Raw genomic sequence first — 15,926 nt, 5'->3', positions numbered from 1 at the left:
GTATGCAACTTATAAGCCATAGTCAATTCTTCGCTGGGCTCTTTCTTCCATTTTGAGTAAAAAAGGACAGGTCCTGCTGTTGGCCTTATGTTTTGTAACATGTTCGTTGCCACGCGAAGATTTAAAGCAGTTCCAACAATTAGTCATAGATTTATCATTTTTATGTGAGCAATCCATTGATTTATGTTCACCTGCGCAGTGTAGGCATCTGTCCTTCTTTTCGAGACACTAAGATGTTGAATGCCCAAAATTCATGCATTTATAGCACTGGAGAAGAGCTGAAGAGTCTTCGACATGTATTCTCGTGTAGCCAATATTAACTCTTTCGATTGCCAACAGTCCCTTTCTTATGTTTGCATCAACCATAATAAAGACGTTTCTTAAGTTTTCGTTCTTATTTTTGGCAGTTCTTATTATTGTTAAGCATTCTTCCGGTTTTTTTTTATTAACGGCTTCAAATATTGTGTCATTTTGCTGAATTACCATTTTGGGAATTTCTTCATCTTTATATTCTTTTCCTATTCCTTTCAGTACAAGTATTGGTTTTTTAAGTTTTCCTTCTTCAGCGCAAAGTATTCTTTTGGAAACTTTCGGGATTTCGGCGACTATCTTGATGGCATCTGTTTTTTTCGGGCACGCTATAATAATTTTATTATTTTTCGCTCGAGTCAAACTGCTAACTCCTATTTTTAGCTCTGGTGATTCTTAAGCGAGTTGGTGATACTCTCGTGAGTAGCGTCTTTATCCTTCGATGAAACGATCACTGCGTGCCTTGGTTCTTGTTGCCTATTCGCAGTGATCGACGCATAGCTCATTAATTTTTGGTTATATAGATTTTTATTAATACTGTTATTTACATCATTTTTTTTTAGATCTTTTAAAGTGTTTGAATGTTCTTCTTCTTTTTGGAGTAAATCTGATGTATAAGCCAGTTCCATTTCCAAAACCTTTTTGTCCAGTTGATGGAATTTCTGGACTACAGCCGTTCCTTCTTGTACTATTGATATTAACTTGCTTATGATATTATCTTTTATCTCTTTGGTTATAGTTCCTTAAAGAGGTTCGGCCATTTTTAGTGCTTCGGAAGCAACCATAACGATTCGGAGAGGAGAATCCGAAAAAGATTCGGAATTTTTTTCTGGGTGAGTGCGAAACGGAAATGGGAGAATCTTTTGCACAATCAAATGGTAACGGTGGCGTCAGTTCAGTGTTTTTATTATTATAATTTGTTGATATTTCAGTTGCAACTAAAGGATTGAGTTGGCTAAAAATCATTGGAATTTTATTGGGCTTAACTTGTGAGGCATTTTCCCCCTTATTCTGTGACATAACGGAGGACAAAGAAGCAGTTTTTTTTGCAGCTGCTCTCGTCTGTGGTTGGGCTTGGACGGCTTTTGTCAGTTCGGGACTACTGTTGATTCTTTTGATAGATGATCTGGGTGTTGTTGAAGACTTTTTAAAAGGATCTCCATTTCCAGGAGGCGTTTTCGGGACGCCAGACATCTCGTCAATGAAGTTTTGGGGACAGGGTTGGAAAGGAGACCAAGATCCTCTCACACTGTTGACCATAAGGCCACAGCTGAGAGGTGACCGACAATTTACCCAGAATAAACGGGGTAAATGTGGTCCTCTTTGTCAATTTCACCAGAACCCTATACTGTACGAAAAGTCGTATTTGACGACCCGAGGTAAGCAGGCTTGGAGTGGATTATTGTGTTCAATATATTAGATATAAGGCAATTATATATATCTAGAATAATTATGTTTGTGAAAGAAAATTATTCTGCCAAATCCCAAAAGGAACACTCCCATACTACCAGAAGTCAAACTCGAGGATGGGGTTTACCACAAACTCTGAATTTGAGCAAAGAAATTTCAGGTTTTTGGGCTCCAAAATAATAAATATGTTACCCGAACATTGCAAAACCATGACCCGGATTCAATTAAATAAATTTGTAAAAAATTGGTTACCGGGTTTAAGTAGAGAAAAATCGAAAAATTTACTCAAATAATATTCTTAAAGAATAAACGGTATAAATTAATATTGTATAACTGTATAATAAATTGACTAGACGGTAGTAATGTTATTGTTTATTTTGCATAAAAATGTCTGCCTTAAAACAGGTTGTACCTAGTTAGGCAGACTAGACATGATCTAGAGAAATCTATTACCGAAGTGTGTATGTAGTAGATAAAGAAATTGTTATTTTTTATTAATAAACCATGAGTATTATTAATATATTATTATTACTTTACACCAAGATATATTGGAATTGTTAAAGAATAAACCAAAATATAAAATTTGCCTCTGGTCATACATAATTCTGGTCTCTTTTTGCGAATAGCTTCACGTAAACGTTGCATATCGCTCAAATAATATTCCTCGTTAACAGTTTGGCCCGTCGCGTTGGAAGGAATTCATAATGCACCACACCACGATAATCGAAGAAAACTGTGAACATGATCTTGATTTTAGAACGACTTTGGCGCGATCTTTTCGGTCTTGACTCACCTTTTGCACGGTATTCGATTGATTGGTCGGTTGTTTCTAGATCATATACATAGATCTCATTTCAAGTCTCATTTCCACTTGTCATGCATTTCATCTTATCCTGATAGTCAGAAAGCATTGTTTCACAGTCTTCAACGCCATATATAAGGTCCTGTCAGTACGCGTTCACTCGAGGTCCTCGAAGACAATGCGGTCGTGCTCGGTGGTTGGGGTAATAATTGTTCCGCAGAGACAGCCTGCCCGTCTGTTTCAACCGCAATGTCTCAGAACAATGTTTTGTCCTGCAAATTGCCGTTTAGACGTAAACAATGGTCGAGTCCCGGGACAAAATAATATCGTATTGTCCACGTGTAAACGACCTTTAGTACCTAACGGATCCGATAAAAAAAATCTCACCTACATCAAGTCTATATCCAGGCAGATGAAGAAAACGTTTCTGTGTGTGAAACAAAACCAGAACCAAGTGTTTTCGACTCGATGGCTACTCTCAGATAAGAGGAGATGGAGTCGGAATAAGCCGACCTGCAGTGCTATTCTGAACCGCTCTCGCGGCCATAAACAAACACTTTTACTCGTGTAGTTACGTACAAAATACGTGAGATAAAAGAGTTTTCTACTGCGCGAGAGCGTTTGGAATATCATCCCTATGATGCTCTTCTGGACCGCTCTCGCGGCCATAGAAAAAACTTTTATCTCGTGTATTTTCATAAAAAATACGTGAGATAAAAGCTTTTTCTGCGGCCTCGAGAGCGGTTCAGAATAGCACCGCTGGTAGTGTAGTAGTTCGTCTACCTATCTTGAGATGAAATATCAATTAAAAAGGTGTTTCTACACTCTACACTGAAATATTTCACTGTCCCTAGATCGGTATCTGAAGAATAAGACTTATCACCTTACCTTTGTGTAAAAGATGATCAAGGTATTCTGCATGTGGTGTACTAATCTAGTGCCCTATGTACCGTCGGGTGTGGATAGGGGGACCATGATATCAAATGAAGATTTACCAACATCGCAAAAATTCCACAGGCGGAATATTTGAATTTCTAAAAATAAATATTACACGAACGAATTATGGTGTCTTATACCAGTCATGGACAATTCATAAGGGCGGTATAAGTCTAGACGTCATGTTCTTTTTCAAAGAATACGTTCCGTCGATGATGAGAAGTTTGTTAAAAAAATGTTGATCAATAAAAACGATTAATGTAAAAGTTATGCAAGGGAGGTTTGTTAGTTTCGTGCTTAAGGGCGTCAAGCCAAGGGGGCACGTCTGTATGCAGACTCCGATAAGAAGCCTGAACCGGAATATATATCCGCAGGATGTAGGGGTCGTCTTATCTCCTATACATTGAGTCTGGAGTGCCTATAACCCACGCGATCCTCATACTAATCAATAGCGATGCGCGTAACCAATTGACGGAGATAATCGAGTGATTCGAAACCGCTTTTTTGCAACAAACATGCCGAAACCAAAGAGATATTTAAGTGGTTTAAAAAAAAATACTTGCAAAATGTTGCCTGTTGAACTGAGCTAATTTTTATAAAAAATAGATGTAGCGTTTTATCAAGTTTTGTAATTTTGAAATTACTCCGCGTGTGACCCTACAATTTCTCGTCGGTGAGTTCTGCTGATTGGTGAGTAGGCTTCCCATAAACCAGAAATCTATCGCAATAGATGAACTAGCGACGTCGTTCAAAGTGATCCTTTTTTATTTGTTTTTTCATATTTTTAATTTAATGCATTGAATTTACTCATTATAGAGGTGAAATGCACGCAGCTTGAAACAATCACATTATAAAATTGTGATCTCACGGGGAATTGATTTCGGATTCCCTGTACTTGGGTCTAGCATATTTGAACGTAGTTATGCAGAAATCAGTCAGCCATAGAAAAGTGAAACCGTGATATTAGCACTTTTTATAAAAAGAGTGAATAATCAAATCTACACAACAGTTGAAATGTTTTTGACTTTGACCAGTGAGAAACAATAAATACATTAGTTTTGTTTATATTGCTAATGAGAATCTAATGATGTATTTGACCAGTTTCAATGATTTTTTGTATATTTTTTTTATTTAACTTTTTGTACATAATTTTAATTGTACATTGGCGGGCTTATTGCCAAATGGCAATTTTTTTTCAACCAACCAATAAAATGACAGTTTTATTTTTATAATTCAAGTTAAAACATATTTAATAGAAATTAAAGAAATAAAAATGCTAAAGATTAATGAAAATATAAATAAATGAATATGCATATAAATTACCTTAAATCAATACTACTCAATGGGAAAATGAAAAATTGAAAAAAGAGGAAAGGAGATTAAGGAAGAGAAAGGAGACGTTTCTTCATATGTGATTTAAACAGAGATACTGTAGTAACATCTTTGATGGTGGATGGGAGATGATTCCACTGTCGAGCGGCATAAACTCTCTATGAGTTAGAGAAGAAAAAGGGATTGTGAGGGGGTAGTAAGAAAGTGCCTTGAGAATTATAACGAAGAGGTTAACCATGAACTGATAAGCGTTGAAATTTTTCACGCAGGTATATAGTAGCGTTAGGACTTTGAAGTACATTGAACAGAAGTGAGAGGGAGTGATGGTCTTTCGCTGTCTAATTTTGAGCCATTTCAGTTGCCTACGATAATGAGAAATATGGTCATATTTCCGAATACCAAAAATATACCTTATGCATTTCTAAAGTACCGTTAGATATTTCTTTTTTATTTTTCTGCAAATTGAGAAATGCCGTTTTTGTGATCGACACTATTTTCAGATGGTGATTATTAGAGTTTTTTGTATGAAAGCAGTCTGGCTGTTTTTAGAAGAACATAGAACTAACCTTACTGCACCCGATAACATCAATATCTCAATTTATCAAAAGTGTGGACTGGCTGCTTTCTGCATAACTACGTTCATTTATTAGTCGTTATGCCACGAATTATTATAACTTAATGATTTTAAATCGGTTAAAACTTATGTATGTATTTTTCACATTCAGTTGCAAACTGAAACGGGTTGGTTTTTACGGTTTAGTTTGGGCATAATGTGAATAACTCGTTAATTCAAAATTTCAAAACCAGTTACGTGTACAATGAATTTATTTATACAAAGAAAACAATTAAGAAAAAAATATTTTATCAACATTTATTATTACTATTATATCACTAATTACAATATATACTAATATTTTTAATGCGAAAGTGTGTTTGTTTGTTGAATTAAAAAGTACAATAAAAAAAATATATATTATAAAATCAACAATGACTAACTTTATTTGAAAATGTGAAAGCGGTAAGGTGGGATGTCAAAATGTCTATAATTCACTTGATTTATCTATTGTTAGTTTGATTTTTGTTCTGGTTTTGCATTAAGAGGACTGGTAATCAATGTAAGTCTGTAATCTACTTTATTAATAATAACAAAAAATACTTATTGATAAACGCCAAAACTATTTAATTACATAACTAATTTGGATTTGTTAGGAGAATAACGATGCTACGTCACTACCGACAAACGAATCGTCGTATTTCTTTCACAGTGATAATTAGAAGAACAAGCTTCTTTCAATCCCGATAAAATATATCATTACATCGGGAAAATTCTTATTGATAAACGAAAACTCTTTTTGATAAACGACACAATAATTGATTGCGTAAATAATTTCTCCCTAATGCCACGCGAGCGAAGCCGCGGGTAAAAGCTAGTTAATTAATATATTATTCATTTACGCTACACAACAAAAGATCTGTTAGAAAGCTGTAAAGTTTTCAATGTGCGGCTGCTATATGTTCAAGAGGCACTTATGAACTTCTGGAAATCAGAAAATAAAATCAGGTCATAGCTAAATATACGCGATCTGCATCAAGGATAAATTACATTGGTACGACCATTCGCTCAAAGCTAGTTCAAAGGAACTTTACCTTCCTGGCTCTTAAATTCATTAATCATCTTCCGATAGTCATAAAGAACTCCACAAGTGCAAAAGTATTTGAGAATATGCTATTAGCTGCTGCACATCTATTGGGACGATATAGTGGAATTTTTAAAAGATCAAGAGTAATGGAAATTGTCTGTATTATGCTAACTCATTAAATCATTAAATTCACCATTTAATATGTTATTAGTTAACCTTTATTTAGCATAACAAAAAAATAAAAAATAGAACACTTCAGGGTGAACTCGGCGAAAAAGGTCAGGCTCTTGTGTTTGGCATTATATTTCTTTGTAAATAATATATGTATGGAAAAAAAAGTCTAGTGTAGAAAATAATATAAAATAGGAACAAAACTGCCAAACAAATAAAAACTAATGAATTAATGATCAATTAAAAATTTCAAAAATAACACTTAAAAAAAACAAAACTAATTGATATACACAGGCACATATATACATATAAATAAATGTGTATATAATATGCATATATACCTACTTATACAATAAATAATATGCATAGATAGGTATACTTATACAATACTTAGGTTATATATTATGTATTTAGTATTATGATTTAATTTTGTTTAAAAAAGCTTGTTTCAAAATTATACAAAATGTCTCTCTCGATACGGGACATCCTTTCTTTAATGTGAAAAACAATAATTTTGAAAAAGTAATTCATAAATTGAAAAAGAACAAATATCATAAAATAATTGTCTTTAATCAATTCAATATTGAGTCTCTAATTGTTATTTTTCTTCGTTTCCTCTTTATAGATTTTGTTTCGTAATTTAGTATCGAATAAACTGATATTTTGTATTTAAATTTATTACTTTAATATATAGGTACTTTATAGTTCATATCTTAATTATTATTAAAATTATGTATTTTTTTAAATTCATGTTAATGTTACTATTAAATTTCAAATTGGATTATGTTAGTCACTTTATTAAAGAAATTATAATATTATATATTCTAATATCTTTATATACTTAAAGCTTTTTTTTTCGAATTATGCATGTTTTCTGGATAGTGTTTGTAACTATGAATAATTTCTATTGCATTTTTTTAATATTTTAAATAACGTTATTTTTTGGATTTTTATTCTCAATACTGCTTTTGTGTAATACGTAATTATTTATTTTAATTTACTCAAAATTTTCCCCGTGTTAATTATTCTAACTCAACATGGGCACAGCCTAAGTTTGTGAGTATGTAATTTGATTTGAAATTAATAAATAAATAAATATTCTGATCGGCTCCGGAAAACAACTGTTTCTTTGTCAAGGTTTACAAAACAGTTTAAATTCATACAATTTTCTACGTGTTCCCACAGCTTTCCGGTAAACAAGCTGTCTGTCTGATAAGAGATCAGACGTCTCTTTCTTACCTATATCTCGATTTTTTTTAGATTAAGGCAAAATGGCCATAATATAGGTATCCTTGATTTACATTCCTTTCTCTTTTTTTAATCGGTTTGCTCCATCTGATTCAACCATGTATAATTATTTCTTGTCGGCGACAAATAGAGAAGCTAACTTAGTCCTCATTAACCGCTGTCCCCAACTTGACCCTCAAACACGGAATGGAGACGTATCATAACACCTGGTGCCTGAGGACAACAACGCTCAGCATTGAGCAAGACGATGTTTATGAAAAAAAACTTTATCCAACCGTTTAAATATCATATTTACTAGCAAACGTACAAATATATTATTCAGTATTCATTTTACAAGTTTTCACAAATCATGCATTGTAAGATTACGAACAAGTTTAAACGTGTGTATGTATTTACCTGCGTTTTGACAGATTTACTGTCCATTATTTACTAAGTACCTGTGTAGCTCTACATGTACGAATATGGAAGAAACTAGAAAGGGGGCCTCCGTGATATAATGGCTAAAACACTTGACCCACGCACGGAAGGTTCCGTGAGTAAAATATGCTATACAGAATCAGTTCGGGATACAACTAAACATCAAAATATCATATCATTGATGTTTTTTTTTAAATGTCATCAATAACGAAAAAAATCGTTTTTATAATAACATTATTCGCATCACTAATAATCAACTATTGGCTTTCCACACACGCTCGTGCAGTCTTGGTAGGTTGTGACTTGTGGCTGGAGAAAATTCGCTTGGTGCTTCGTCCCGAACTAGTTTTTCTAGCGATCGAGTGTAGAAACATATCCGAGATATTTGAACGTAAACCTCAACCATTTTAAATAGAACTATTGCCTTCTTACAGTTACACCTTAAAATTTACTTCTAAAACGTGTTACGTAAAATAAACGTTATGATATATATATATATTCCTCGCACATTGAATCGATTATATCTCACGGACTGCGTGTCTGGGGTCTTCCTTCCAGTGTCATCTGGGTAAAATTTATGATATTCCGATGAGACTGTTAAAAAGGATTCAATTCATTTTATTGAAAGAAAACACATACATTACAAACATACATTTAATACGTACATATTATAAAAAAGAAAAAAATACATGAAAGAGATTCATGTCAAAGTAGAAGGAGAATCCTGCTCCGCAAAACTCTTTCGGATATATGGAACAGATCAATATCCAGAGCGATGTTGTTCAGCATCGCGGTAGCCCTTCCAACAGGCATAACCATCGGCAGGTTGGTCCTGTATATCGGAATATGAAACAATCTATGCTGACGCTGTCTTAGGAAATTATCAGGAACAAACAAACCAATGCTCAGCATAATCTTAGGATTATCGGCAATACCGCGCAACAATCGATAAAAATGTGTAGTCAAATACACATTCCTTCTAGTCTTTAAACTGTTGTAGCCAAGCATACCCTAAAGAAACTCAGTCGAATAGAGTCAAGGATAATACCCGCACTCTCCCATGTAGAGATATCTCAGAAACTTCTTTTGGATTTTCTCTATCATGAGAGAGTACTTCAGTTCATGTGGCCCCCAAATCATCGAGCCACTCTCGAGTCTACTTCGCACCAAGGAGTTGTAAAGAGTTCTTAGTTCGCGGGTATTTTCAAAAACCCAGGCAGTAAGCAGAACGAATCCCAACATCTTCAATGCATTACCACTGATTGTCTCTATGTGTTCATGAAATGTCAGGGTGCTCACAAATCTAACGCCCAGATCCTTAACATTTGATGTTCATATCAGATTCTGATCATTCATTTTGTAGCGAAAATATAGTGTTTTTTGGGCCCTAGTGAAAGACGTGAAACATTAAACCTAAGTTTGTTACGCCTTCCCCATTCACATATATTAAATATATCCACTTGGAGAAGAAGAAAATCGTCCAAAGTTATCACTTTTAAATACATCAGTTGGAATATCAGAAGTGCAATTTCTAATAAAGACGAAGTAAGGTCATTTCTACATGAGCATAAAATAAAGGTCACCGCTATTTCTGAGACCTGGTTTGTTCTAAATCGGAACATTACAATTACAGAGTACTCTTGTTTTTGTCAGATCCTTGCTTAACGGAAATCCCACCTTGAATTTTAACATACAAAATTGCGATCAACTCAGTCAGATAAAAAAAAACAGTTTTGTTAGTTGGAATCAGTTCTGGAAAACCTCAAATTCAAGAAACGGAATTCGATACAAAAATAGATTTTGGATTGTCCTCGGTGTGAGTGCGGGCTTGACGAGGAATGCATAGACCACGCGTTGTTTGTATGGACCCATTTAAGATGCATATCCTTTGTACACAAAACTAAACCTTCCTCTTCCTTTAAATTCATCTCATGTCTTGTCAGTATTATCTCCAGAAGTAGTTTTACACTTGTCCAAATTTACTGTTTTAAATTATATATCTTTTTAAACTGAAATGTATTTGCATTTATTTTTTTTTTTAACGTTTAAAGCACACAATATGGCACAAATCATTATTGTTAGGATGTGTTGCTTTAACCAATTAAAAAAAATAATTTATTGATTCGTCTTCAACGAATAAAACATTATATCCTTCTTTAGACTCCAAATTACATTTTCTCTCTTTTTTAAAGACTGACATCTCAACAGAGACGAAGGAAATACGTTTAATATATAAGAACGAGAACAATGAAGTATTAGGAAATGCGGAAATCTGGGCATTTACAGGGCTTACGTTCTGTCATTGACTGGTTAAAGTTATACTTACACATCTTATATCATTAACCGTCCAGCCTAATTTTTATTATTTCCGCATGTCTTAAATTTTCATAAGTTGAATACTTATGAATCCACTTAAATAAGACGTGCGTTTTCATTATTTGATACTTATAAAATTATTTTAAATCATACTTCACACATAATATTATAAACATAACACTAATTGTGTTAATTTGTCCCTCCATCACTTAAATACATATTTATTGGTAATTAGAATTCAGAAGCTCGAATTAATTACTTTAATCTCTAATTTAAATCTTAAAACAATTAATTTTTTTATTTTAATTTTTAATTTACTAACAGATTAGTTCCAAAATATTTGAGTAAGTACGGTAAGACCTTTTTTACCCCAATGAGTGTATTTGTTTGTGGCTTTAAAAAATTGTCTATGACAATATTTGACAGCTGTCAAAATTAATTTATATTCCTTATAATCTCGTATTGTCACGGGAACCAACGAGAATGTCAAATGTTGATTCAATAAATATTTGAAATATCAGTTGTTTATAGCAGTGGTCACTATTGAATCTGGTGGATTGTTTAACCTGCTAGTATGCTTTCGTGCCAAAGAAAATTAAATTGTGAAGTTTTTTTTAACTCTCGATTTCTCTATAGTTTAAATAAGCGAGCTCTAGCTGACGATATAAATAGAGATTCCAACTCAGCACCCAGACGGTTAGCCTCTAGCAATGTTTCCAAGCCAAAGAAGGTGGTTATTTGTGGTGGTGGATTGATGGGAGCTGCTGTTGCATATCAATTAGCAAAGAAAGGATGGGGTGCCCAAACGCATTTAATAGAAAGAGACACGTAGGTATTATTTATCTGTAAAAATCTGAAATATAACACAGCAACGGACTAAGCAATATCTAATGCAAGTGTTTGTTTGTTTATTATCTACATTCACTATCACTACTACTACTACCACCATCACGCCATTTCCTTGTAGGGGTAGGTAGAGAGGATGGACCGCCACACATAACTATCCTGACATACATTCCTAGCATCTTCCACATTTAATCATCCTGTCATACAAGCCCTTCGGTTGTGTCTGCTTTTGACGTGACCAGACCTGAGATTTTGGTTTATCTGATCATGCCACATCCTACATTTATTACCTACTCATTCTTGCCATATATGTATATCTGTTTTACCATTCTTTCATTATCCATTCATTCTACATTCATATATTTATTTTCGCCCTTTGTTTCGATCGCATCAATTTCACAAACTATTTGTAACAAACAGTAATCATCACACAGCAATCGATTCTCAGGGTTTTAGCTGCATTCCTATAACCGGAAGATAAAAAAATCATTTGCCTATTTTTGAGAGAATCCCGTAAAGCCGAGAGGGTTGGCCCCCTATCTACGAGTAATACCTACATAATTGTGAGTAAAATGCGGATACCGAAGCACGGGTGGAAAGTTAACATACTTATCTTCGACTGTCTATAAAGTAAAATTGAAATTTATGTATGAAAATGTGTATATTTGTATGAAAATTTAAAGTTTCTTCATTGGCAATCTGTAATTCAACATGTTTAGGAATAAAATTGAAAATAACCGTTAATTTCCAATTGCAATACGGGCCCTGGTCCTCATTATTCGGGGTTTGCCTTCGTTGTCAGTTTTTTTAATATCCCTAAGGAAACTAGAAGTGATCACCTAGACCTGGAGATACAAGGCACGGATTTAACACTAGTTTTACTGTGTCATTTCATATTATAATATACTGTACTATACCCTGTGTACCAATCAGCAAAACACAATGAAAGGTAACACTGGAAATATATATTTTTTTGAAACTTAGCTTTGTTGGTATACACATTTTATGTGATAAAATACTACCATTATATTCTTGGTATATTGAGTGTTTTTTCTATCAACCACGTTTTATTATGTGTATTTTTAACATTATCTTACTTCAGTTAAAAATCTAAAATATTTCAGTTTATTTTTTGACACTATCTTTTTCCTGTGCCAGAATTGGAAGTTTAAGTGAATGGAAGTCATCAGGACTAGTTGGAACATTTAAGCCATCATTGTCTCAAGTACGACTGGCTCAAACCACTTTACAACTCTGGAAGGATCTAGAATCACAAGGCCTTTCAACCGGGTGGAAAGAATGTGGTTCTCTTCTTCTAGCTCGGTCCAGAGATCGGATGCATGTGTATAGGCGAATGAAGGCACTATCCGTGTAAGTCCCATTTTGTATATCTTCTTTGATTCGGGTATATTATGCTAATCACTTTATTGTCTATATATATATATATATATATATATATATATATATATATATTTCAACAGATTCTGATTAGTTTTTAAGTAGGGAATAATATTGTTAGCGGAAATTTTAAATGCTGTAAAAGACGAAGTGTAAATAGTTTTAAAGAGGAAAAAAAAGTTGAAAATGAATTGGATCTCTTGGTTTTATTAATATATTATTAGTTAATATATTAGAACAAATATTGTATAACTAGAATTAGTATTTGTGTGCTAACAAAACATGTTTTTTTTCTTCAAATATTATTTTTCCTCTCTTGAACAATTTTCATTTTATCACAGGTCACTGGCGGTCAATTATTTATTAATTACGTATTTTTGCGATTGTTTTTGTTAAAAAATAATGAGAATGTTTATTGTTTTTTTTATTGCTGCGCCTTAACTACATATCGTCATGATCGTAGAACAATGATGCATGTGATTTTCTTCAACTTTACATGAGAGCGGTCAGTGCTTTTCAACCAACTCCCCAGAGCAAGGCAAAAGTTGATCCGAGGGGAGGGTCGCTGGCTTTTTTCTACTCGTAAAGTCGCATATTCAAAAAGGTTAAAAAAACACTGCTTATATACTCGATAAGTACAAAAGTACACCTTTGATATTTGGGTTAGTTATATATATATTTTATTTTTAAACCTGGTTTATAAAGCCCATATAAAATCAAGATCCAGTATTAAAAAAAGTGCCCATTTTTCCCGCATCCGTCGCTGTTCTACTATCATGATTATAATATTATTTCAAAAACATTTTTTTGCAAGTTATTTTGACAATATAGGTTTTTAAATCCCCGTGTTCATGTTTACTTGTGACATCACCCTACCTTTAAGTTCTTCTATGAAATTTTTGAAAATTTCTTAAATATCACAAATATTCACATTATGCCCATCATCACCATCATTCCCTCATCCACTCTTTATGGCACGTAGGGCACTGCAATTGTAGCAAATCAGAAATTATTTATAATGTGCTGTTAACGAAAAGCGGATTGTAGCGACAAAACGAATTTTATTCAGGTTGGAAAAGTTTGAAGAAAGGAAACTAATAATGATATGGACCTACCTTTGATACCATGTGAATGTTCTTCAATTTCTGACTCTTATTCAATCTAATGTAATGTGTCAAAAATGTTGTTCGTTTTGTTCCAAATCCAAATGCTCTAATTTTAAATATCTTCTATCTTGATGTAAGGTAGGTACCATAAGGATAGGTCAAGGGAAGGGTGGGAAAGAAAGGTAATCGGCCAGGAATAATATTGATAAATGCTGTTATTTACTAAACATGTAAATTATAAGGAAATATTTTCAAAATTCAATTTCAGGGAAGCATCCACTTCATTATTGTATATTGAAATAATTAAATATAGCATAATAAATGTTCTTGCATTTTGTTTTATATAACAATATAACATTATTACTGCGACATTTTTTACCATAAAGTGTAAATACATTATTTAAGTTTTTGCTCGAGTCAATAGTACATATTATGAAATATCAGCAGAAAGAATATTACAAATATCTGTTTTTGATTGTAAATGTAAATTTTATAATTACCACATTGTGTTACTACAATATTGTGAATTGGCAGAGTGTTTTATTAATTATTTTTTTGGGTAGTTTTACTCATCTACACTGTTAGGATGTTGTATGGATATTATACTACCATGCATGAGGTCCAATGTTCAATCCCAACAATCCTCATCAAAAATCAACTACAGAACGTCGTGCATGGTAGCTAAATGCGCTAACAACATTACCAAAGGTGTTTTTTTTTTGATAAACACGTGACTATCTCAGAATGTCATATTGCGACCACATTCCAAATATTTGTACATTAATAAATTTGACTAAATAGGTGGATTTCTTCATTATTTGCTTCGTGGTCCTTTGTTACAGCGCTTGGAATATTCCTTGTGAACTTGTATCTCCTCAAAGATGTAAAGAAATGTGTCCATTGCTGCACATTGATGACCTTCAAGGAGGACTTTGGGTACCAGGGGATGGTGTAGCTGACCCTAACTTGATTTGCAAAACATTGATCAATGAAGCAACCAAACTAGGTAAGAATCAACCTGTTTGTCCAATATAATCTCTATTTTTGACCTGGAATTGACTACAGATTTTCCAATATTGTTATTAGTACCACCTTCGCACAATGACGAAACCAGCCATTTATAGTGATAATAATATTTGAAAAAAATATTTAGTTCTAAGTCAAAAACAGAGATATTAAACAAGAATCAACATTAAACATCATAATTTTAATATTAAAATACAACGCTGATACTACGAGTCTACTAATTTAGTTTACATTAATTTGAAAATGCCCTAACAAGGCGAAACAATTGTATGATTTTTTTTATTTTCTGTTGTTTCAAAAATCAAATAAGCTAAATAAGTAGACTCAAATCAGTGTTTGATTTTAATATAAACATTATTATTAATTATAATATGGAGTTATACTAAATAAATGACAACTCAATAATCGTATTTTCTCTTAATTATTAAATACCAATAATTTCTCTAAGTAGTTTTTACCAGTTACTGGAGATAAATATATTTAAGAATAAGAATCATCATCATTGCCTTATCTACACCCAATGATAAATTGGACAATGTATTGGTACATCAATCGCAGCGTATCTCGATCAGGTGGCAGTCCTTGGACTATAAAATATTGCAGTGTATAAATGTCTTTTGAAATAAATATTCCTGTCAACCTTATTAGAAATTGAACCATGGTAAACAGAAGCACTATCCACTAGGCAGATAGCAAATAAGAATTATTGGTTTTTATTTTTAGTTTTTTAGCTATTAATATTAATTCCCGATTTGCTGTTGATAATGTATATCCAAGACTCTGGAACTTGCCCATGAGCTACTGTAATATCCATAATACTGGCTGTACCCATGATAGATGTATGAACAACATATCAATATACCTCATAATTCGTTATTAAAATACCGTATTTTTTTCATTTTAAGTCATTTACTAATCTTAGTTTAAGTAAAAACAAATTTTTGATTTGTTCATTTCTTCATTACCTCA

The 15,926-nt window shown here is 33.0% G+C and overlaps 2 long non-coding RNA genes across 2 annotated transcripts; one reads left to right on the top strand and one right to left on the bottom strand.

The window, feature by feature from the left end:
• Positions 1 to 11,029: 11,029 nt before the first annotated feature.
• LOC148279345 (uncharacterized) lies at positions 11,030 to 14,938 on the top strand. The gene is made up of 3 exons (XR_015822910.1): positions 11,030 to 11,409; positions 12,586 to 12,798; positions 14,774 to 14,938. It is a non-coding gene; the product is annotated as an uncharacterized LOC148279345 (long non-coding RNA).
• On the bottom strand, positions 13,272 to 14,015 carry LOC148279346 (uncharacterized). The gene is made up of 2 exons (XR_015822911.1): positions 13,941 to 14,015; positions 13,272 to 13,811 (listed from the first exon to the last, which is right to left on the bottom strand). It is a non-coding gene; the product is annotated as an uncharacterized LOC148279346 (long non-coding RNA).
• Positions 14,939 to 15,926: the final 988 nt, after the last annotated feature.

This window comes from Micrasema longulum, unplaced genomic scaffold (assembly GCF_059751315.1).
Source record: "Micrasema longulum isolate JH-2025_06_02 unplaced genomic scaffold, ASM5975131v1 h1tg000730l, whole genome shotgun sequence".
NCBI lineage: Eukaryota > Metazoa > Arthropoda > Insecta > Trichoptera > Brachycentridae > Micrasema > Micrasema longulum.
This window is presented reverse-complemented; position numbering and strand designations above follow the sequence as displayed.